This window comes from Octopus sinensis, linkage group LG8, assembly GCF_006345805.1.
Source record: "Octopus sinensis linkage group LG8, ASM634580v1, whole genome shotgun sequence".
NCBI lineage: Eukaryota > Metazoa > Mollusca > Cephalopoda > Octopoda > Octopodidae > Octopus > Octopus sinensis.
Genome location: NC_043004.1, coordinates 15,265,865 through 15,292,159, shown reverse-complemented (window position 1 = coordinate 15,292,159; position 26,295 = coordinate 15,265,865). Strand labels below are relative to the sequence as shown.

At 32.1% G+C, this 26,295-nt stretch overlaps 1 protein-coding gene across 13 annotated transcripts in view; it reads left to right on the top strand.

The window, feature by feature from the left end:
• The window catches only part of LOC115215203 (protein lev-9), a 731,789-nt gene that overhangs the window by 85,738 nt on the left and 619,756 nt on the right, over positions 1 to 26,295 (top strand). The window lies entirely within an intron of this gene.

Sequence of the window (26,295 nt, the reverse complement as noted above, 5' to 3'; positions counted from 1 at the left end):
TATATATATATATATATATATATATATATATATATATATATATATATATGTGTGTGTGTGTGTGTGTGTGTATGTATGTATGTATGTATATCTTACGGGACTTGTAATATTATGATGTTAACGTCATTTGCTTATATGGCGATCAATTTTACTTAAATCCAAAATAACTAAGATTCTAATAGTCAAGCATCAGATCTTGATGATATATATATACACATACGCACACATATGTATGAATGAATATATTTTAATATGAGCGAGACTAATAACCTGGTGTAGAACTCAGTATACATATGGTCCGGAACACAGTATTAGTGGAATAGAAACATAAAAGATGACACCGCAAAAAACAAACTTTATTAGCTTACAGTTGTTCTTGCCTTAAGATGCGGCAGACTGATAGTCCAAATTTTGGGTATCATCCTATAGCTTCATCAAACGTATTTATGTATATGTCTATGCATGGGCACGCACACAGACACACACACACACAGACACACACACACACACAGACACACACATATATGCAAGCGTCCGTACAGCAAATAATACTCAACTCTATATCGCTTAATTAAATGTTTAGTGGTCAAACAGATTGTAATTCGTGGAATATATAATTTAGTTTATTGTTCGATATGCAAAATCATGAATCTTCTGTGATATTTTGAGATCATTTACGCTGCTGACTACCTGTGAAGTTCAGTTTAATTGGTTTAGATTTATAGCAGGGGAGTTGGAACAGGCTGAGGTTTCAAAAAGTATGAAATAATGTGAAGGACTCAATAAATTATTTAATCTTCGTTTTGTATTGAACCCAAGCGGATTTAGCTTCATGCCACTTAAAAACCGTACTGGATTGTTGTAAGTTATGTGATAAGTTTACTGCTAGCTTAGAATGACATGCGCTATCAGAGTGGTAGAGACAGGATAATAAATGAAGCAGGATATTTGTGTCTCAACCTTTGCAAAACATCAAGTGGCTTATGTTTGAAAGTGGACAAGAATGAGCATTACGTTGAAAAAAAAAAAAAACTGCTGTTGTGAGCAGTTTTCTCGAAATAGAATTTTTCGTCAGAACTCACAACAATCCAATATCAGGTGACTTGGGGATATTTCGAGCACAGGAAATGAGAACCCAGGTTCGAAATTTCCCCAAGACACCTGAAGAATGATGGAGCGTATATCAGCCGAATCGTTGAGTTAACAACAACCAACATGAGGACAAATATCCATCGAATGTAAATAATGTAAATAATGAAAATAAGCAGTTCCGAAGACATACGGAATCGTATATACAGATTACTAACACTCACATGCAGAAGGAAAATATCGCCATTTTTGACAAATTCCTACGATCATCGGTGAATTGATTGCATGATACATTTTCTTTTTGCAACATCAATATTTTCTAATTTCCTCTGAAACTTATTTCCCTGATACAGGCTCGAACATTGAAACAATTAAAGGTTCGTGTTATTACATTACCTTTTTTTATCGAAAAAGATAATGTCATAACATGTATTTTATTATTTGTACTAAGACGCACTAAAGATTTAAATTTTTAATTATATTATCATTGCTGAATTGGGCGGCCAACGTATACGGATTACACCCAATATTGTTCTTTTAAGCTGTTCGATTGCACGTTTACATAAATTTCAGTGCTTATATCAACTGCATAATAGGCCAAGGCTGAAATTTTTCACCTTTCTGTTACATGTATATGAACTTGAAATGAAAATATATAATAATGAAAAAAAAAACGTGACAGTATATGTAGACGAAGCACATAGAAATCTTTACCTTTATATTATATTAATGTGCATAATGTTAAGACCTACATATAGAAAACCTTTCCGGAAACTTAAAATTTAAGAGAATAGGTGTAGATATATAACAATGAAAAAGTGTATTAGTCATGATATATAAAGTTTAAATCGCTCCATTCATCACACCAAATAAATAGTCTATGTAAATCTACTTAATATTGCTTATGTACATCAGATTGTACCATGGAATAATGGAATATATATATAAAAATTAAAGCGAAGTTTCGAAAGAATGTCAGCTAATACACTAAAATCATAATATAACAGACCACTTTTAAAAGTAGGTTTACAGGTATTCTTATTCTTAACAAAATTTTATACCGCCAATAATCAATCAAATCCATAAAGAACTGGAATTTGTTAACAGTAATTTTTTATTAATAGATCTGATTATATTGTATGCAGTTGTTCTCTCTCACACTGTATCTTTCTCTCTACATATGTATCTATCTATCCATCTATTTATCTATCTATCTCATAAAATTGTACTTAATGCTTGGATCGATTTAATATTGCAGTAGCTTGCATTGTATATGTAATTATATAGATTGATATGTAGAATGCTCCGCCATTAAGTAGTAACTGAATACAATCAGTGTACGAGTAGTTTCTTTGCTACGTCTCAAGATTTTTGTATCAAGTTTTTTACATACAAAAAAAAAGAAGATATCAGTATATAGCTCTCCTGAATTTTACATCTAAAATTGATTGTTTGAACTGAAGTTAAAGATGACTAGAACCGACTACAATTTGTTCTATTTGATTTGCGTCTAGCTGAGATATCTATAAAATAATCGGTTTTATATTTTGCTATGATTTTGTTTTCTTACCAAATTTCTGAAAGAAAATAACCAATTCCACCTCCAGTTCTTTGTTGAATTGTTCATTTATGCTCACACATTTCTCACCATATTCATTATCTCTGCACATCGCTTCTCGATTTCTAACAATACACTCACGTAGTTAAGAGTCATGCTATTCTGCTTAATATCTATCGAACAGGAAAAGAGTTAAATTTTCTTTTTGTCACTTTCGTAGGAGTTTCTCTCTGCTTTTCTATATTTGTTTCTCCATTACAATATCACTCCAGACTCCTCGTTTAAACGTTTAAATACAATATGATGTCTGGACTATTTCTTACTCATGCATATGCGTAGGACTATACATTACAATAAGAATAAATATATTTATGCAACAGAGATACACATACATACGTAGACTCCCATGCACAATTACTCAAAACATTTAAGTGCACGCACATATTCTCACATATCTACATTACTTCACTATTTCTCTCGAGATCAATTTTAGGTTCCTTCCTTCACCAACAATTCTACAAAGATTTCTGAATATAGGTTAAATATTCATCTGTAAACCCGAACAACAAATCAATTTATATTTCGTAGTAGCATTCAAATCATTTATTTCCTTAGATTTATTTATTCATTTATTCTTTCATTCAGTTACCCATTCATTATTTCGCCTATTCTTATTTCCTTTCTTTTATTCATTTCCAATCGCCTTATTATATATTTGATTTTTCTTTTCTTTCCAAATTACTTTATTTTCATTCTGACAACAGCAATTGAATTGGAGCGCTCATGTTAAACACTAAATGAACCATATTGGCAACGAGTGCACACACTTGTCTACGTGACCTACCAACCTCGCCCTCACTGGAATTTCTTCTTTATTCATTGCAAACTAAATAATATAAATCTGCTTCCTGTGTAACACGAGTCGGAGAAGAAATGGAGGAAGGAGGGTTAAGTCTAAGGAAGTATACAGGCTGAGAGAGGGAATGTGCAGAAGAGATCGCTTGATAGAGAAAAAGAAAGAAAAAATGTACGACTAAGATAGTGACCAATGCTCCTTGTAAGAATTTTAATGGTATATTTATTTAATATTTTGTTGATTTTGTTATTTTTCCGGTATTATTTTTCTGCGAATGAATTATGCAACTTATAATTATGTAAATACAGGAAGTAACTTGGTGATATGAAATGAAACTACCCACAAATTTATAAAAGAATGTATTTACGTAAATGAAAGAAAACTCAAACAGTTTCCGCAGATGTTAAAGAAAGTTATATACACAATTTTCTTGAAAGAAATAAATAAAGACATGTTATGAAGGAAATGTTGTGTATTTCCATAGGATGTTGGTAATGAACAGAGAAACAAAATGATGATGACGATGAAGATGATGACGATAGCGATGATTATTGAAAAACTTTAGATATGAATTCAGTTTAGGAAATATGTGTCTCTAATGCACTTGCCATCTGAATAAATTAAATTTACTGTTTTACTTTCTAAGAAGTTACACCATAACTGATATGAAACAACCGTAGAGGATCAGAATTAGTATGTTTAGTAGAAATACAAAGAAAGCTTTGTCTTTAACGTTATACTGATGTATCACAAAACTATAACATGAGAAAATATGTTTGAATGGATTTAATACAGATGGAATACGAACTATGGTAGGTCAAGAAAATACAAACGTACATACAAACGCGCACAAATAAACAAACACACACATGCACACACGGCACACTCTCAGTCACACAGAGAGGAGACACTTACACAAATGCACATACATATTTATATGTAAGGAAAGACAGATACAAAGTAGAAGAGAGACGGAGAGACATGATGAATATGTGAAATATATTTTAATAAATTTTCTCGAAAGGGAAATGATAAATTAAGTTTATTCTTCCATACACAAAAACTTACATTGTTTCAGTCATTTTATTGTGGCCATGCTGTAGCACTGCCTTTATTCGAACAAACTGACTCCAGGACTTACTTTTTGTAAGCCTAGTACTTATGCTATCGGTTCTCTTTTGCCGAATCGGTAAGTTACGGGGACGTAAATAGTCCAACATCAGTTGTCAAACGAAGGTGGGGGTAGAAACACAGATACACAAACATATATATATATATAATATATATATATATATATATATACGACTGGATTTTCTCAATTTCCGTCAATCAAATCCACTCACAAGTCTTTGGTCAACGTGATGTTATAGTAGAAGACACTTGCCCAAGGTTCCACGCAGTAGTGCTGAACACGGAACGATGTGGTTGGTAAAAAAACTACTTACCATTACTTCAGCCCCTATATATATATATATATATATATATGTGTGTGTGTGTGTGTATATATATATATATATATATATATATATATATATATATGTATATATACAAATACATAATCATTACCGAGTGTAGTAGTATTACTATCAATAGGCAATCATTTTGTCCGATTTGACGTAGATGACTTGTATGAAAACCCAAATCTGTGCTATTTGCCATACGATATACTCTGTTACAGACGCAAGGTGCATAGATCTACAAATATAAAGATATACAGCACCATAATATAATTGGCCGCAATGGTACTATATTGAGCATTGTACTGCACGTCTTCAGAGGCAGATGTCCGTGCGTTGATCGCATACCAGCCGAATCTCGCTGCCACAGTATATAGAATAAGTTAAACTTTTCGGTCACTGATGTTGCAAATATGTTGGTAATAGTCATAATAAAGAAACCTGGTTGCTAATTGCAACACCAATGGCTGAAAGAACACTGTTAAAATATATCCTGTGGCGATTTGGCTGGTATGGAAGCACCAGAACCCTGGGAATGAAGATGTGTAGTACACTGAAATTACGTGATGTAGGCAGATTTTAATCTGCTATGAGATATGTCTGTTCTTTTATGCGACATGTGTCATCTAAGTTATATATATGTATATATATATAGATAGATAGATAGATACATATGTGTGTGTGTGTATGTATTATGTATGTAGTATGTATATTTAACTGTGTTCCCATGCTTATAATAGTTATGTATTTATGTACCAGTTCTACTTATGTGTGCATCTCTCTTCTATATTCAAATGCATTCAGTATGATATTTCGTCTCCTATGATCTCTAGATTCCGAATACATATTTGCTTTGCTTAGAGAAACCTGATACAACTTTGTATTGAAAAAGGAAAAAATTCAGTGCACAAACTGCTCGAAACTGTTGATTTATCATCCACATTTTCTTTACTCTCCTTTCTCCTAACCTGAGTAATCTCTCTCTCAATCTTAACACATGTAAGCACAAACGTATGCAACACACCTATGCAAATACAGTATTATATGCACACACATATGTACATGAGTAAAATATGCAAGCACAAATATAAGTGAAAGTGTATATGGATATGTATGTTGAAATTTTACTGACTTAAAAAAAATTAGCTGCTAATTATATTTCTATGTATATGCTGCTAGGATTGAAAGAATCACTCACAATCTTTCAAATCTAACTTTTACAATATTTTTGAATCAACCACTGCTGTTTCGTATTTGTCTTCTAAGTAATCAATAAATGAATTATAAATATATATTGTTGTGTTCTTTTAATTTTTTAAAATCTTTGTTCAATGAATATACTAAATGCACCTCACAAAGGAATCATTGGAATTAGTGTGCATAAATGCACTGAGTGACATTTCATTATTGAATAGAAATATAATGTGCAGATGAAATTATTTTTAGAGAATATGAGAAAAACAAATTTGAGGAATATGATAGATGCTCTATCTTTGAAAAAGTTTATTTACTTAACATACAAACAATTTACATTTGAAAGAGTCAGTACACAATGAATTCACTCCTGCTTGTATTTTAGCTCGGGGAATATTTTATTTTATAAGCATATGTGTATAATTAATCTATGTGTCGATTTTAATTGAAATTTCTTCCTAGATATTATCGGTAACATCACCATTCGTCTTTCATTCACATTTTCTTTGCCCGTTTTTTTTTGTGTGTCTTACTTGCACGCAAAAGTGATTGAATCCGCTGTCACAAAAGTTTGAACTCACTGTCTATCATTTTAAGAAAATCAGGCAAAAGGAAAAGAAGAAAAAAAGAAAAAAGTTTTCTTCTTTAGACATTACGCTAGCAAGTATTAGCTAGTATCTACTTGCGTGGTACTTTGTGGTATAACGAAACGTAAAATTGACCTCGATGGTATTAAAATTACATGTAAGGCAGCGAGCTGGCAGAATCGTTAGCACGCCGGGCGGAATGCGTAGCCTTATTTCGTCTGCGTTACGTTCTGAGTTTAAATTCCGCCGAGGTCGACTTTGCCTTTCATCCTTTCGGGGTCGATTAACTAAGTACCAGTTACGCACTGGGGTCGATATAATCGACTTAATACGTTTGTCTGTCCTTGGTAGTCCTCTCTGTGTTTAGCCCATTGTGGGTAGTAAATAAATAGGTATGAAAATTACATGTTCTAGCGATTCTACGATCCCTGAATGTGCATGGAGTAAACAATGCAGCGTACAGGCGATCACATTCACGTATATATCTAGACATAATGATAGAGAGAAATGGGTGTAGCATTTAGTCAGTGTTCTATTTTCTTTGTTTAAATCAACAATTTATGTCTGCATGCAATTTACTAAAATCTGCTCTTGTACAAAATGATTTTCACCCCAGGCTCGAGTCTTTGGTTCATATTGATAGCAAGTAATTTTGACATTGCAACTTTGAGAAATATGATAGCTTCATGTATGTGTGCGTGACAATCTGTGTCTGAGGGAGAGTGCATGTTGATACTATTTTGTGGGATATAGGTTCCATATCGTTATTCACTTCACAGATGTGAAATATCAACTGACCTGATTTAACAATCTTTCACCATAGGGAAAGAGACGTCCGTGCGACTAATCACAGATGTTAAACAGTTCAATATCTCTCTTAGTGTTAGTCTCTTTCTCAGATGCCTTGCAAACAGCTTGCACATGCAAGTGCTACCAGTCGAGAACTCCGCATACCGGAAGCCAGCAAGTGTATGGGATTATCAGGAAAGAATGCACGCCATTTCGGAGCCTACCTCTTGACAGCATCACTTGACACCATACACTTGATATGAGTCCCCACTTGCTAGATCAACTGGTTATTAAATAAAGCTGACTATTTCTCTAGCCATTGCTCAACGTCTCTTTTTAAACAAATCCATCTCTCATTTTCAATGTTAAACTCGGTTTCTTTCTACCTTTGTCTACCTGTATGTCCGTCTGCCTTAATACACAAATAAAGAAATTTTATTCACCGTGTCACCTCTATGTAAGAAAAATTCCGTTCAAATCTTGGGTGGCTGGTTGGTTGAGTCTCCAGTCAAAATTTACATCGCACAGTGACAGTAAAGAGAATGCTAACATGAGGTTAAGAATGAGTGGGATAAAGAATTGTCGTGCGACGCATGTTATAAGGAGAGTTATAGAAATGAGAAATTTCAATTAATTAATTACATCTTAGACCTATTCCCCACAGGCTAATGTCAGCCGGGAAGCGGTGTGTCATGTTGATCTGATCTCTCCCTACTAACTTTCGATTGGTACAAAGTTTAAATTTCATATGGTGGTCAATGCAAGTAATTTTAGTTCTTGTATTGAATTACCTACTGTGACGTCAGAACTCCTACTGTGACGCAAGTGTTTCTAGGATACGTTCTGAAAATGTCAAAATGTGACCGTAAATTTGCTACCTTTCATATGCGCGTATTTAAATTCGCCTAGAAATGTTTAAATGGCGCTTGGAAATATATTATAATATTATGTACGGTACTTCTAGTCAAATTTATATGATTCATCTAATAAAAAGACAGTTATTGCGGGGTTCGGCACGTTGTTAAATGAAATGAAAGCTGATTCTCTTCAAATGGAAATTTATGAGAGTTTCACAAATATACAGGTAATAGCAAACACGTAATAGCAATTCTCTAGTGTTGACCTTATAGCAGTCTAGTAGGACAGTGCAAATAAAATCGCACATGTAGTAATAGGCAGCATACACACGGATGCAATTTCCATTCTGGAAAGTAAGATTTCCTGCTTGCCAAACTTTAAAGATCTGTAAAATCTGAAGCACGAATGCATAAACATGAAAAACGCTTCAACGAGCTACAACCGTTTTAAACTAAGCCACAAATCTCTAGCACCTCTACTTACGACGTGTTGGGTAAGAGTGTTATAGAAACCTCGTGGGGAATGAGATTAAGGTAATAAATATTGTTGTTTTCAAAACTGTATTCATTTTATTATTTCATGAGAACCAATATATTTGAGAAAAGACAAAAATATGCGTATTGCATTGATGCCATAATTCCTGATATTAATTATGGTGGGTAAATTGTACTATAAAGCTTACTGAAATTTGACGAGTAACAGACTAGTATAAATTCAGGCATAGCTATTTCTTGTATTAGTGTTATTTGAGTGAATCGTATTATGTATCAATCTTGTTTTGAAATACTGATACTGTTTATATCTGAATGGGTTATATTTTCAATGGTCTAGCGTTGGTAATATAAAAACCTGTGAATGTATCCCTCAGCTTAGTCGAAACTGTCTATTGTATCAAAATTAGATATGTGCTTACTGAAAAGAGATCAATATTATGGTGCAATTTTGAGTCAGTTTGCATGGAAATATCTTTGTTCTTGCTATAACGATGTCATTAAATACTCACATGTTGGCCGATATGCGGATTATGAAATCAATATTACTACACCGAGCACTTTCTAATAACCAGAAATATTTATTATATACATAAATACACACTCATATACCATACAATAATATATATATATATATATATATATATAATATATATATATATAACATATATACATATATACATACACACACACACACATACACACACACATACGCACAATATAAATATATATATACATATATACATATATACATATATACATACATATATATACATATATATTTATATATATATATATATATATATATATATGTATATCACTAAGCACACTTACATATATCCACACACACACACACACATAAATATGTATATGACTTAGCACACTTACATACGCGGTAAAATCAAACCAATTTAGGAGAAACTTTAAAAGAAATTAGGTAGGTAGATCTACTGTTATTATAACACTGATATAAGCGACGAGAGATTACTGTAAAGCATTTCAAATATGTGTGTGTATATGTCTGTGTGTCTGTGTGTGCATGTGTGCTTGCGTGTGTTTGACACATACCACCTGTTCACAGGTGGTGTTCGTGTGTTTGCGTCCGCGTATTCTACTGGTTCCGTAAAGAAGGAACAGAGAGAAGATGTACCAGCATTTACAAGTATGTCCTGGGGTCGATTCATTCGACTAAAGCATCGTCAAAGCAGTGATCTAACATGTCTGCTGCAGCTATGTGACTTAAACACTACACGTGTGATTGTGTGGTAAGAAGCTTAATTCCAAGACCACATGATTCCGGGTTCAGTCCCACAGCGTGGCACCATAGACAAATGTATTCTACCTTCGAATGTCAATATATTAAGACATTTTTTTTCTTAACATGAAAACAATGGTAGACTTAATGTACAAATAAAGAAATTCTATATATACAACAATGCGGTGTTGACTGCTGAATCACATCGGTCGACATTTGCCTGTGTGTGTATATATATATATGGTGTTTAAATAAGTTTTATATATATATATATATATAATATATATATATATATATATATATATATATATATATATACACACATATACCAAACATATATAATTGGATAGATATGAATAGCTATACATCGAAAGACTATACAAATGGCATTACATGAAATTGTCTCATATTTTAATTCCTAGAATAAAACAAATTATAATTCAAAAATGTTATCGAAAATATAATTAGAGAACTTCTAAAACTTCTACTTGTACTACTTTCATGCGTAACATATTACTTATCTCTGTGAATTAATTATTCGATTATTAACAACATGATATCCTCTCAAAATGTCATTTATTCGATCACTCACTGCCGCATAGTGCGTTTTCATAGTGGGATGTCAAGCAACTGCTTGTTAAATAGCTCACTGGCATCATGCTAGCCTCCTGATTTTTTTTTTCAAGTCTTAGTATTATATAAGTTTACTGATAGCAACGCTTTTGTCAAATGTAAATATTGATAACACATTTTCTACTTTCATCATAACAATCATCAGTTTCTGATACGAATTCGTGTTGCAAGAAAATTTGTACACTTCCATATCCAGTGAAAATTTTCTTTGTGATATTACTTTTCAATATTTTCCCATCGCCAGGCGGCAAATTGGTAAAGTTGTTGGCACGCTCATATTTTATCTGACTTTAGGTACTGGGGTCAATAAGATAAGTATCAGTTAAACATTGAGATCAATGAAATTAGCTTAATACTAACTCCAAAATGGCTGACCTTGCTCCAAAACATGAACCCGGTATTTTCTCGGTGTATATGCTGAAGCGATAGTCAATAGAGCTTCGAAATATTTCTTTGGGCTGTAGAACTTCAGAATGAGACATGAATAACATTTTCAACACGCTTGCTTCAGGAAACTCTGACATACACAGACGCACGCACACACACACACACACAAGCACACACACACATATATACACACACACAGACACTTACTTACACACAGGTATATGCATATATATACATATACATACACATGTGTGTGTGTCTATGTATATATATATATATATATATATCAATGTATGTATGTATGTATATATGGGAGTATATATAAGTGTTTGTATATATGTATGCGTGTTTAAAAGTATATATATAAATATAGTTATATATTTATACATACATATATATATATATAACGAAATATATATATATATATTATATATATATATATATATATATATATATATATATATATATTTCGTTTATGTGAGTTCGTGTGTTGAAGTATAATCTGTTATGTCTGGGGAGAGTCATTCTCTTTTGGTGCCTTAAAATTTTTACACACTTACCGGTAAAATTTCCACTTATTTCTTTCGTTATTTTTCTAAATTTTCATTGTGTTTCGACTCTCAAAACTATCGAAAAGGTTGCAAGGCGCAACGAAAATTTTAGAAAAATAAAAAAGAAATAAGTGGAAATGTTACCGGTGTGTGTGTTAAATAATATAAGACGCACAAAATAAGCAACAAGAATGATCCCGGTAATTACCGGAGTCATTCTTGTTGCTTATTTTGATTATAATCACCCCACGGATTTATATGGATAACATTATACGGAATTCTGGTGCATCTAAATTAAGTACCATATTCATTTGAATGTAAATTTTTGCTGAACTTATATATATATATATATATATATATATATATATAGCGAAGCATTGGCGCAATGCAGTGTCTACGTATGGTATATATATATATATATATATATATATATATATATATAATATATGTGTATATATGCATGATATCTCTCTCTCTCTCTCTGTATATATATATATATATTATATATATATATATGTGTGTGTGTGTGTGTGTGTGTGTGTGTGTGTGTGTGTGTGCTGATTGTCACAATCACTGTCCTAGGTGTGTGTTTTTCTTTACGGGAGGATTTCATACGTTGCATGAGATAAATCTCGAGTGACAATTGAATTTAGCAGCCTTATATACTCCGACATTGTAGTCATTACCACTTTCAACTGACAAGTCTGTATGTCTTCCTAACGGAAAACAATGTAGACATTGCCACAAGATCTCACTTCTACTAATTATGAGAAGTTTGTCATTTAAGATCTCTATGATCTCCTTAAACCCTTTGCTGCAATTTTACTTTTTAACTTAGGAAAACTCCTAGCTACTACCGGTGGAAATGCTTATGTCATCTCTGCATAATAGTTGATGTCTGTTGATCGAAGCTGGTAGTTTTGTAGTTATATAATAAGTCATTTTCACATTCACTATGAACAGAATCAGGTGCGGCATTATTGTCGGCAGGTTTCACGCTAGCTGCTGACATTACGTTTCACATGCTGAAAAACTATAATATTTCCTAATATAATATATATTTTTGCAATCTTATAGTAAGCCATTAAGAATTTGCTTACGTTTTCTTTGGGCAAAAATAATCGATATCAAGCAGACACGGAGAGGCAAATGATGGTTGTCCTGGATTGTCTGACTGGTTGAAGATCAGATTTTTGTGTCAACAAAAATTATATTGCACAGCACAAACAAATCCCATGACAGATTCCATATAATTCAGTATAAATAGCTTGGCACACAAACGAAACAACAACGGAGTGATGCTGCCATAAAGTCAAAAGCCATAAACTTGTTTGTCATTGTGGTTGATTTGTGAATACACCATGCTTTGTGTACAAAATTATTCTCCCACACAAATGTATGTACATATAAATACACGCTCGCTCATATAAACATGCACACACATTTACACACACACACACACACATGAACACATAGAAACAACGACACATATATTAACATTTATCAAAATTCGCGTACACTGCTTAACGTTGAACAGGAAGATATCTGAGTAAATAATCAACTGTCAAACGTATATATACATACATACATATATATATATAATATATATATATATATATATATATATACATATATATATATATATATATATATATATATATATATATATATATTTGTATATGCTTAAGCTTGTATATATACATATATCTCTATATATATATGTGTGTGTGTGTGTGAGTTGGTGTGCAATCGCGTGTGTGATTAATCTTCTATACCTCCGGGTTCAACATTTAAATGGGATTTAACTGAAACTTTTTCGAAATATCTATTGTCTAATTGCTCATTTGAGAATAGTCTAGTATGAGATGTAATATATATATATATATATATATATATATATAACATCTGAAGAGACATACTGTCGGCAATGATTACATATCATGTGATCGGAGCAGACAAATTTTTGAAGAAGTTTTATTGATCTTCTTAACAGAAAATTAAAATTAAGAGTAGATGATGAACAAGAATATATTTCAATTGAAATACACGACGAAACGATAGATGCAGATTAAATATTTATCTATCAATAGCGATATCAGTACAAATATCATATATATATATATATATATATAATATATATATATATATATATATATATATATATATATATATATATGTGTGTGTGTGTGTGTGTGTGTGTGTGTGTGTTGTGTGTGTGCGTGTGTGAGTATGTGTGTGTGTGTACTTGCGAGTGTGTGTGTACTTGCGTGTGTGTCTCTGTGCGTAGAAAACCATTAGCACTGTGTTTGGGATTTTTTTGTTTTGTCGAGTGGCCAAATATAGCCAACGGAAGTATCTCAACATAATAAACCAACAGATTAATAATTGTACATAAAAAAAATATTACATCCTCCACTTCTCGTAAAAAAAAAAAAAAGAATGGTCATATTATCCACTCACTGAAAAGGTTTGCGGGTAAATACAAATGTATAAAAACACAGCACCACCGATGACAATAGGAACAATAACAACAAAAATAACATCAACTATTACGGTGTGAATCGTAACATGCGAATTATTTTTCCTGAAACTGCGTTATTCCGCATCATTGTTTAGTTTGTGTTGTAAACAGAGCCGAGTCATATACCTCACTTTTGGATATCAACAGTCTTTCAATGATACAGGTCTATTACATTAACCTATAATTTGTCAAGCCATTAGGTAAGTTTGTAGATATTAGATTAAGTGTATAGACATGGGAACCATTCTTTTAAAATCTCTGGCAATATAGAAATATTATTATTTCTAATTCTCTCTAAAGGAGACTACGGCAGCGGTACTGAATATAAATAGTTATCGCCAAGCTAACATGGCGATAACTATTAATATCCAATACCGATGCCGTAGTCTCCATAAAAGACAATTAGAAATGATGATATTTCTATTTTTGAAATCCAGTGGATGTATTCCACTAAATTTAGGTAAATAATCCTTCGAACAGTCGGTCAGCAGCGACGCTGGGTGGGTTCTGCTACTCTACATTCATAAGAGGCAACCACCTCGAAACTAGTCTGTGGATGCCAGACCAGCAAGGAGAAGCTGCCGACCTCTCCTGTTCGAAGGTTATGATGGACACAGTTTTCTGTGTCACATTACTAGCTAGAGGCGATGGTCTTTTGGAGCTAATTAATGACAGCATTCGTCATATTTTTCTGAACTGCTATGTTAGCTTGGTGATAACTATTAATATCTCTGGCAATATTTTTTTCACAAAACAATAGTCTAAAAGAAAGGTAGAAGAGAACCGAAATAAAAGTACCAGTTAAGCAAATGATGGCAGGAAACGCTTTTGGTCGCACATCTATTACTTCACCATTTGGCTACAGGTAGAAAGCAACCACAGCAGCAGCAGCAGCAACAACAACAATAATAAGAACAACAGGGTCAAATGTGTAAAGGTGTAGTGAATTCTCTACTAACTCAGGTTATTAAAAATAGATATAGATATACGTGGTCTGATCAATAAGTATCCGGACTGTCGGCATAGTAACGAAGCAAAGCTGCTGTGCAAAGATTGACCTTGAACTCCGCTGTGCATGCGCACTAAGGTTTTACGTTCTAGCTTCACTTCCGCTATTTACAGCAGTGTTTGGAAGGACGCTGTATAGCGTGTGATCATCGCATTAACCATGACAGAGAAAGTTGAGTAGTGAATCTGCATCAGAATTTGCCAAAAGCCTGCGGTACCTGTTCAGAGGCCTTCGCAATGTTTTATAAAAGTTCTCATCCTTCTCGCCAAAATGAAGGCGATGTTGTACATTTGAAACCCGACTGTCGTTTTGGTCTGCCGAAAGCAGTTTTGGTGCAAACTTGAGAGACACACATCTCATACTCAAATCTGCAATGATAATGAACTCAAGTGAACCGTTACTAATATGCACATCTTTTGATAAATCATGGATGGTGGTTCGACGATTTACCCTCACAGCTGCATGTACATCTGCAATGTTTTTCTCAGTTCTGCTGATTGCAGGTTTCCCAGAACGTTTGTCACTATCGAAATTTTCTCTGCTATCTTGGAAACATATGAACCACTCGTACACTTGTGTGTGGCTCATACACTCCTCTCTGTACATTTTCTGCAACTTTGCGTAGGCTTCACAGCAGGTATTGACACGACAATAAGCTGCAATGCTAAACCTTAGTGGGCATGCACAGCAGAGCTCGAGGTCAATCTTTTCCCAGCCGCTTTACTTTGTGTACTTTAATTTCTTTAGTATGGCAACAGTCCGGATACTAATTTATCAGACCTCGTATAAAACCACATAGTGAAGAATAAGGAATAGTTAAACGTACTGATCTCCAATATCCATAAGTACGTACTTTAGAATCCTGAACCAATAGAATAAGTACTAGGCTTGACAAATAAGCCCTGGTGCCGATTTGTTCAACTGAAATACTTCAGGGCGGTGCTCTAGCATGGGTACCGACAAATGACTGAAACAATCCTAAGAATAAAAGAGTAAATTGATGCATAATCAACTACTGTCTTAATCGATAGCAGAAAGAAAAGGAAAGCCAATTACGAAACGCTGTAATGGCTCTGGTGAGTAATTGCAGGGGATTGAGTAAATGATAAATATATGAGTATATGTGTGGATATGTGTGTGTATGTGAGTATGAATGCATGCACATTTACAAACGTATTCACAAACACACACACACACACATACAGAAATTTATAAATATATATATATATATATATATATGTATGTATGTATGTATGTATGTACGTATGTATGTAGACACTTATATTCGTGCGTATATCCTTGTCCACATATATATTTATAAAGATACATACCCGTGTTTGTATATCTCTAAGAAACATGTATTTCCTTGGAATTACTGCCTGTTCAGATGCTTCCATACAATCACACACATCAATAACTTCCTTGTGAGGATTATTATTCTACAAAATAGAACATTTTTTTATGTGGCTAGCCATAGCTATTTCTCTGTAATATATATTTAAAAGTTTGATGTCTTCCTCAGCATACGCCTAATTGGATATGTAAATATAAACTACACGTCATACGAAAAGAAAAACTATACAACATATAAATCAAGAGTAGAGAAAAAACTATACATATATTATATATAAGACAGGGAGAGTGAAAGAGAGCTAGAGGGGAAAGAGTCAGGCTAAATACATATATACACGCATATACATATAAATTGATATATGCTGATATATGCTAATAAACATGTATCTCTCTCTCTCTCTCTTTCTCTTTCTCTCTCTCTCTCTCTCTTTCTCTTTCTCTCTCTCTCCACCCTCTCTCTCTTTCTCTCCATCGTTATGTATCTTTAAGGCGGAGGAGTTGGTGTATAGTATGAAACGTGCTTCCCAACAACATAGTTCTGCTACAACTTCGGGCCAACAAAAGCGTAGTGAGTGGATTTGGTAGAAGTATGTGTATATGTTTGTATGTCTGCGTATGTCCAACCATCGTTTGATAACCGATGTTGGTGTGTTTACGACCCCGCAACTAAGCGATTTTGCAAACGAAACTGATAGAATAAGTACTAGACTTACAAAAAATAATTCCAGGTTTTCTTTCTTCGATCAAAGGCGGTGCTCCGGCATGGCCGCAGTTAAATGACTGAAACAAGTAAAAGAATAATAGAATATGAATATATATATGTTTCTATATGCATATCTATATCTATATGTTGGTATCTCTCTCTCTCTCTCTCTCTCTCTCTATATATATATATATATATATATAGAGAGAGAGAGAGAGAGAGAGAGAGATAGATAGATAATAATAGATATATAGATAGATAGATTAGATAGATAGATAGATGATAGATAGATAATAGATAGATAGATGGATAGATAGATAATAGATAGATAGATAGATAGATAGATAGATAGATAGATAATAGATAGATAGATAGATAGATAGATAGATAGATAGATAGATAGATAGATACAATGCGATCACGCTGGGAAATTGCCCTGAAACATTTAGTCGAATGAATCAATCTCAGTAATTTTGTTATAGTATTTACACTATTGTCCCTTGTTCCGGAAGTAGGAGGCGGTAAAGAAACCTGTACCTGTTCTCAAGCTGAGGTAGGATAAAAAACGTAGTGAAAAGGGTGCAAAGGGATACACACACATATACTAATATACACATATACCTATACATATTCACACACACACACACAACACACACACACCAAATCTACGAGAATAAAGTAATCAATATTATCCTAACTCAATAGTTACTGTGCTGTTTGAAGATTTTGCTTGCCCGAGCAACTCGCTCCACGCCAGTGGTGTGTGTATACATACATATATATATATATATATATATATATATATTATATTATATATATATATATATATGTATGTATGTAATATACAAAATATACAGACAGACAGAAAGAAAGAAAGAAAGAAAGAAAGAATACAATGTGGCCAAAAAACATGCCATCAAAATTTGTAACTATTAAGTTTAGTAAAAATTGCACATTATAACTTCACAAAAGATTTCCTGATATTAAATTTTATATGCTCTTATATGCTCGAAATAGTCAAGTTGTCACGTGATTAGCCTACCGTTAAATAAATGTAAATCTTTTGTAGTAAAATTTGAATGGTTTTGCATTATTGGAATTGTTTTTATAGACCTGTTCCATATACTTAATTTGTATGTGAAGAGCAATGAATTATGTTTTTTTGCAATAGATTTTTCAATTTTTTTTAAAAACAAAATTGCAATTTTTCTGCTAATGTTCGAAAATGCCACCAACAAATTCTTGTAGTGATATATTGGAAAATGTCAGTAATGATTTCTGGTAAATCTAAAATGTCTCTTTATTGCAACATTTATTTAGACGTAATACATCATAAGAGACTATGTTTTATTGCATTATTATATCTATATAGTATAAATATATATATATATATATATATATATATTATATATATATATATATATATATATATATATATATATATATATATATATATATATATATATATATATATATATATATTATGAATGTATATGTATATTTAGATAGATACATGTAGATGTATATGCATACATATACGTATATATACTAAATCCGTATATATGTGTGTAACTTTGTATGTTCGTTTGTATGTATCTATATATGTATGTATTTTTGTATGTGTGTGAGTGTGCACGTATGCGTGCATGTATCTGTGTAATACCTGTATATGTATGTGTGTGTGTGACAGATAGATATGTATGTATGTATGCCTGCTTCTGATCTGTTGTTGGCTATTTTCGTATAGTGGCAATTAAATTAGCAGAAACTATGAAGTGATAGAGTATTTAGTATTTAATTTCAACCGTCTGCTAAAATAAATGCCACCTTTCATCCCTTTGTGGTCGATAAAATGACTGTTCTGATTATCTTTCTTTACGCCGCTGTATAGTAATTCCCATTCGTTACCAAATAACAAAATAGACAGTTAACTATCAAATAAAGTATGAATTATTAGCTGAATGAGCTTACTTTCAATTTTTGCCACGATATTAGCCAGGAGGCCTCAGGTGAATCCTAGAACGAATTATTGCTTCCCTTTGCTGGACGATTCTGTTGCTATGCACACAAATATGTAGGTCCACATTCAGGTAAAAAAGAAAAAAAAGCAGACTGATTAGTATAAAGACAATGACAGACAACCTCTGGGGAACAGGCTTGGTGTCTTAAATCTCTGGCTTTTCTACTAATGTAATAATGATCCCCTCTTCTTTGAACTGACCGGTCTCATATCGCCTCATTTCAGACATTCTTGTACCAATAGTCATATGTCTTATGAATCTCCCTATGTCTATTCCTTCGCATATTCACCGAACACGTTTCTTTCTCCAAATCCTCAAGCATTTAGAATCTCCCTTGATCATAATTACCCCTCAGGATAAAGTACAGCTTTTAAAGAGGAACATTAATGATATGACTGCGCTTTCCTCTAACCTAGTTTGAGAAAATTACGAGGAGATAATGTTATTGTACTTGCTAGCAGTATCACAATATAATAAGGTAGCAAGCTGGTAACATCGTTAGTACTCCCGGCAGGGTGCTCATATGCATTTTCTCCGTCTTTACCCTTGGAGTTCAAATTCCACTGAGGCCGACTTTGCCTTTCATAATTTCGGAGTTGATAAAATACGTAACGTGGTATTGTTGGTCTTGTGCTGAAATTTAAAGCCAATATTTCAACACAATGAAGTTGCAATCCTCTTCTGTAGTACTTTCATGGAGCTATGTAAGTAATGGAGTAAACATACCTCCAAAATAATGCGCAAAACCAATGTGTGTGAGCCATGTGAAAATTCGCAACACTATTTCAATATAAATTTGACCAGGGCATGAAACTTGATGTTTTAGATTGTTCAAATTCAATACCTTTTTTCGAGGTTAAACAATTTTAGTTTCTGTTATAACTGACGGCGTCATATTGTGGATCATAACATTATTTTCGTAGGTTTTCTTACAAATAATGATTCTAATCATAATGCGATTGATATAACAAAATCAAAAGTTAAGTGACATTTTAAAAATTGATCACAGATCTCCGTTTAGACAATTATATATTCTGTGGCATTTATGCATAATCAGAGAATGTTTTCAAACAAGAACAATAGAAATCCTCGCATTTTCCGTCCAGGCATATTTCAATATCGTGGTGGAAAGAGGCTTCAAGGTTTCGGTCTTCTACAAGTTTCTATTTTCTTCTTACATGAATCACTTTTCTAAGATATCATGTTATCTCAAAATTGTAGAAAAGATAAACACCGAAATAATCGTGTCATGTCTATATTGGAATGATTTGATTTCAGGCAATGTAGGGAGGAAATAAATTTAAATAATCGCTTAAGCTATCCGGTTCAGACTTAATCGAAAATATATGCTATATTTACAACTTTAATATTTTATATACATACATGTACGTATGTACATACATAATACACATATGTATATGTATATATATATATATATATAATATATATATATACACACACAAATACATTAAATGTATATGTATATATACATATATATATGTATTTATACATATATATGTATATGCATGTGTGTATGTATATATATATATATGTGTGTGTATGTGTGTGTGTGTATATATATGTATGTATTTATCTATCTATTCACACGTTCACAGACACTCATTTGCTCATATGTTTAGTGTTTGCTGTTTAAAGCTGTAGTTTCGACAATGATAAATGAAGTGGTGGTAGCTAAAGTAATGAAACTCTCACCGATTCAGTGCTAATATCTGATGTGTGGCGTCTGTTGAAGCAGGAAATATTATTAGACATACTTTTAATGACATATACGTCGGATTTTATATATTATACCTGCATAAATCCCCTTATGCAGACAATTATTTCTGACTATTTATGTACCTTAGACTTTCATAAAACTTTGCACTTTTCAGCAAACACGATTTTAGATTAATTTGTTTGAATGAATGAATTACATTATACATTGTGAAGGGTGGAGATGTATGCGCCGTTAATAATGAATTTAATGTCTTGGGTATAAATTATTCTTATTCAATATTGTATTTCTTTTCTGTCTGCCACTCAAACTTTTCGCCACATTTTTCGAAATCAAACAGATTAAGAATATAATGCTTCATTTTTATCTAGAAATGCGTATCTTGTTTATTTCGTTTTACCCTGTTATCTGTAAACATTTAATCATTTCCATGGCATCACATATATGTACATACGAGTAATATTTGATGTTGACTTTAAATAATCAATGTAATATTATGCAGAGCTTTGGAAAAGATGAGTTAGTGATAAGAAACGAGCTCTGTAGAAGAGCGGAAACTTGCCTGGGGAGGAATGAGTTTCTTTCTTGCTTAAGTTTAATACATTATATGCAATACCAAAACCCACGATTAACTTATTATCTAGTGATAGAGCCGAATTCATTGCAGTATCTCTTTTCATTATTTACTTGATCAAATTATTTCTCTTAATATTAAAAAAAAAAAAATTCTTTATCGTATTGTTTAACTCTGAATGTTTCTCGTAGAAACGTTCTTTAAAATTGAGGAAAATTAAAGAATGCTATACCAAAAATTATATAGAATAAATCGATATAAACTATTTATAGCTCTAGGACTGCAGGAGATTTCGTTAATTCAGTAACTTATTTAGACGTTTACGTCAATGTGAAATGTACGAAAATGAAAGCAGATTTATGACGCAGAAATTACTACATTTAATTTTATTTTGAATTATTTGTTCTCCCAATGCTTTTCAATTTCACCTGATTATTTTCTTTGTTTGTGTAGCTTCTTTACTATCCGATCGCTAGTTTTGATAATGCAGGGTCTTTAATTCTTCATTTTGTTATATCCTCATCGCAGGTCTCTGTGTATATATTAATATTATAATACGCTTTCTACTTTTATTTTTCATAAACATTCATTTGCCGAGGTCGTAAATATCAGATGTAGTAATGAAAGCACCTACGTTTAATTTTGCTTTATTTTGTCATACCTCACATCATTGGAGATCAATCGGTTTCTCACCCGAGATCACAGTATGATTTGATCTTAAATATTTTCTTAATCCATGCTCCAGATATTCTCAATGATTAGAAATTAATTTGATCAAATAAAACGCTAATCCTTTTATTTCTGTTTTTAATCCGCTGTTTAAACTGTTGATGATTTGCTCTAGTTACGGTAGTCGGTCAAGCATCATACAATTATTAGACGAAATATTAGCCAATCTAGCGCTGAAACTCAATATGGTATCTCACATGCAAGATTATGTTTTTCTTTTTAAAAAGCCACTTTGATCAATTAAGATTTTTGTGAGCTATTATTAATCACTTCATCTAGAAGAGATGGGAATCGAAAACCAAGAACACAAGATAACATTAATAAGATCAGTTGATTGAAATTCTTTACATTATTGAAGTGGATATGGAATCTACAGCCATCTACGAAAGCAACGGACAGGTTTTTTTTTTATTACGAATATTAACAATACGGGAATGATAGTAACATATATTTGTGTTGCGATCAAGTTTTTATTTCTATCAGTACTTGTCGCAAAGCCTACATACTTTCCAAAACTACTGCTCTGCAAGCTGACTAAACACTTGTCTTTTGTAAATTTTCTCTCTCTACCATAATAAACTGTTTTCCTAAAACAAATATTCGCTTTCGTATACCTTTAATATTTCGTGTTAAATTTAGGGAGATGCATGACATACAATGAACATTTTATTTCCTTTGATGGATATAATGAAAATCAAGTTTTCATATTGGCGACAAAACTACAAACAGTAAATATGTGATATTGAAAAGTAACAATACAAAAGGTATTTCAGTGATAGGAAAATCTTGTGGTTTATGTTTACAGCAGTTATGATGTATGATGTATTTATATTCATTATAACAATTTGTTAAATCGTAAATATTTGTATTTTGATATCTTTTGAATATCAGGCAAAATGTTTTGCAGTATTTATTTAGGCACTTAATGAACTGATTCTCCCTTCCATGATTGATAAAATAACGTAACGGCCTTGTCCATTTCATTCACCTACATGATCCACACAAATTGTCGGTCTTTTGTGTATTTAAAAGAACCATTATTAATATTATTGTTGTTTGCTACAAATATTAATAATAATGCTGATTGTTTATGAATTAGGTGGCATGACAGCAATTTTGTGGGGACGATGTGTAAAGGTTCAAAATCAAATTTGATCACGATGGGATTAGAGATCACTTAGTAAAGAGCGGAAATAATGCCAGAAAGCATAATTGTCCGACACTGTAGGGATTCAGACAACTCACCATCGTTGAAACGACAGTATACATAACGACAATACTACTTTTGAAATTGGCTCAACGTCGGCAATTTTAGGGACGGGGGCAAATCGACTACAACAGCACTACTGCTCAACCGATATTTAACGTACCTCCACTGAAAGAGTTGGAGGTAAAATCGACTTCGGCGCATTCCCAAGAGATGAACCAGATATAAAAGCCGCTAAAAATTTTACCCGACGCGTTAACGATTCTGCTATTCCAACGCACTTACGACAGCAGAAGCAGCAGCAACGCTGAAAATACAAACGACAGCAACAACCATAATATCAATAATTTAATTATCTTCTACATTTTTCTTTATTTTCAACATGTTTACTTACATTTGCCATCAACGTCATGCATCATATATTTTTATCACCAATTTAAACAAACTTAGAATTTTCAGTTAATTATTTTATCATACATGTCATTTCTTTTCTTACATAATCAGTAAATTCAAAAATACAATTATACACTATAGAAAATAAAAAAAAAACATACGCGGACATTGTCACACACAAGCACAAATGCATATGTAGGTAAGTGCTCTAAATATATATTTTTGACTGTGTTATGCAAGCATATGTCAGTATGCGCGTTTATTTCCACGCGCGTGACAATTTGTAGATGTAATCCGTTTAAGTAAAAGACTACATTTGAAAATTTTCTCTCTTCATTTCATATACGGTGAATCATAATTTAATTGAGTTTCATGTGTTTTGCTGCAAATCTTAAGTTTAATTTCCTAGAGTAGATTACACTTTCGTATTTCGTATCGTGTACTTTAGAATTTTTTTTCAAGAAATATGTGCATCTTATAATTTGATAAAGTAGCTTCAGTTGATGCCATTTTTGTTTTGACTTGTTGGAAAAGGACCACTTCGTGCTCATTTATATAGTATGTGCAACCTTCATACTTATACGTATATAGATACTAGATTACAAACACGTTATATTCAAACATCCAAACATATTCTAAGGTTTGTACAGATTCCATTTTTTTATGCACACAGACACACACAAGGACACACACATACTGGCACACACACACACACACAGCAGCACAAGAATATATTCTTAGATGTTTTCGTTTTCTTGTTTCATCGCATTTCTAAAGCATTCTCAAACTCCCGGGCATATCCATTTATGAAATGCCAGAAAACAAATGTTGGTGTAAGTAATAAGGACAATTTGTGCAGTAAACCTGAATGCAAATAGATATTTCATAAACAAACTCACAAACACTCATGCTTTGATATTCATCTATCTATCTATCAATCTATCTATCAATCTATCTATCTATCTATCTATCTATTTATCTATCTATCTATCTATCTATCTATCTATCTATCTATCTATCTATCTATCTATCTATCTATATATATATATATATAGTCAATCTAAATATGAACAAGCAAGAAAAAACAACGAGGACGTGGAATAAGTTCTGTGTTATTGGACGCTCAGAAACGGAAAGATAAGAAAGATGGTTTCACATTTCGAGGAATATAGAAAAAGTCCAAAGAAGGGAAGACGTAGAAGGAAAATCGCCAACGATACACATTAGCCAGATATCTAGCGATTTATATGTGTATATGTGTGTGTATGTATATATATATATATATATACATATATATATATATATATATATATAATATATATATATTATATATATATATATAATATATATATATATATATATAATATATATATATATATATATATATATATATAATATATATATACACATATATATATATATATAAATTGTGTATATATATATACATGAATATATACACGCATATATGCATTTATTGATATATATATATATAATATATATATACACATATATAGATATGCATTTATATATGTGAACTGTATGTGTATGAGCATATATTTATATATATATAAATATATATGTGTGTATATATATGTATATATATGTATCTACTTATATATGTACGTATACATATGTGTGTGTTTTTAAACATACATGCATGCGTCTGAGTGTGCGTATTTGTGTGTGTGTTTGTGTGTGTGTAGGTGTGTGTATTCACACATACATAATATATACGGAATCATTCTTTGAACTAATTATGAATAAGTCGATATTATAGTTACAGCAAATATCTGATTATCTCATAATTATTTCAAATCATAACCCGGCAGAGAACGATATAATTATAAAAATCAATAATCACAATCTCGTTACGTTTTAAATATATCATATCTAGAACACAATATGAGTTTTGGGCTTGAAGTAGAATGCTCCAAGCAAGTTCTGATGAAATATAGCGGCATTGTCGTTCTGATTTCTTGTTATACATTTACACAGTTTACACGTTATTTCTACGTGTAAGTAAGAAGTTGATGTCTTTGATATATTTCGATAATATTTCCTCGGTTAAACTTGATCTGTTATATCTTTCTATCTCGAGGCAAGGTATGGAATTAGTTACATGTAGATTGAGACAACCGGTTATCAGATTGAATATCCCAACAAGAAATTAAATACAGTGTTATTCCATAACGTTGCATAAAACGATAATATATTCGAAGAATTGAGTTAAATTTTACGAAAAATAAAAAAAAATATTCTCAAAATAAAAAAAATGATTAAAAAGCAATTTGTTGATTTAATTCTATAATCTGTATAATTTATGTGTGAGTGTGGGCGTGTGGATG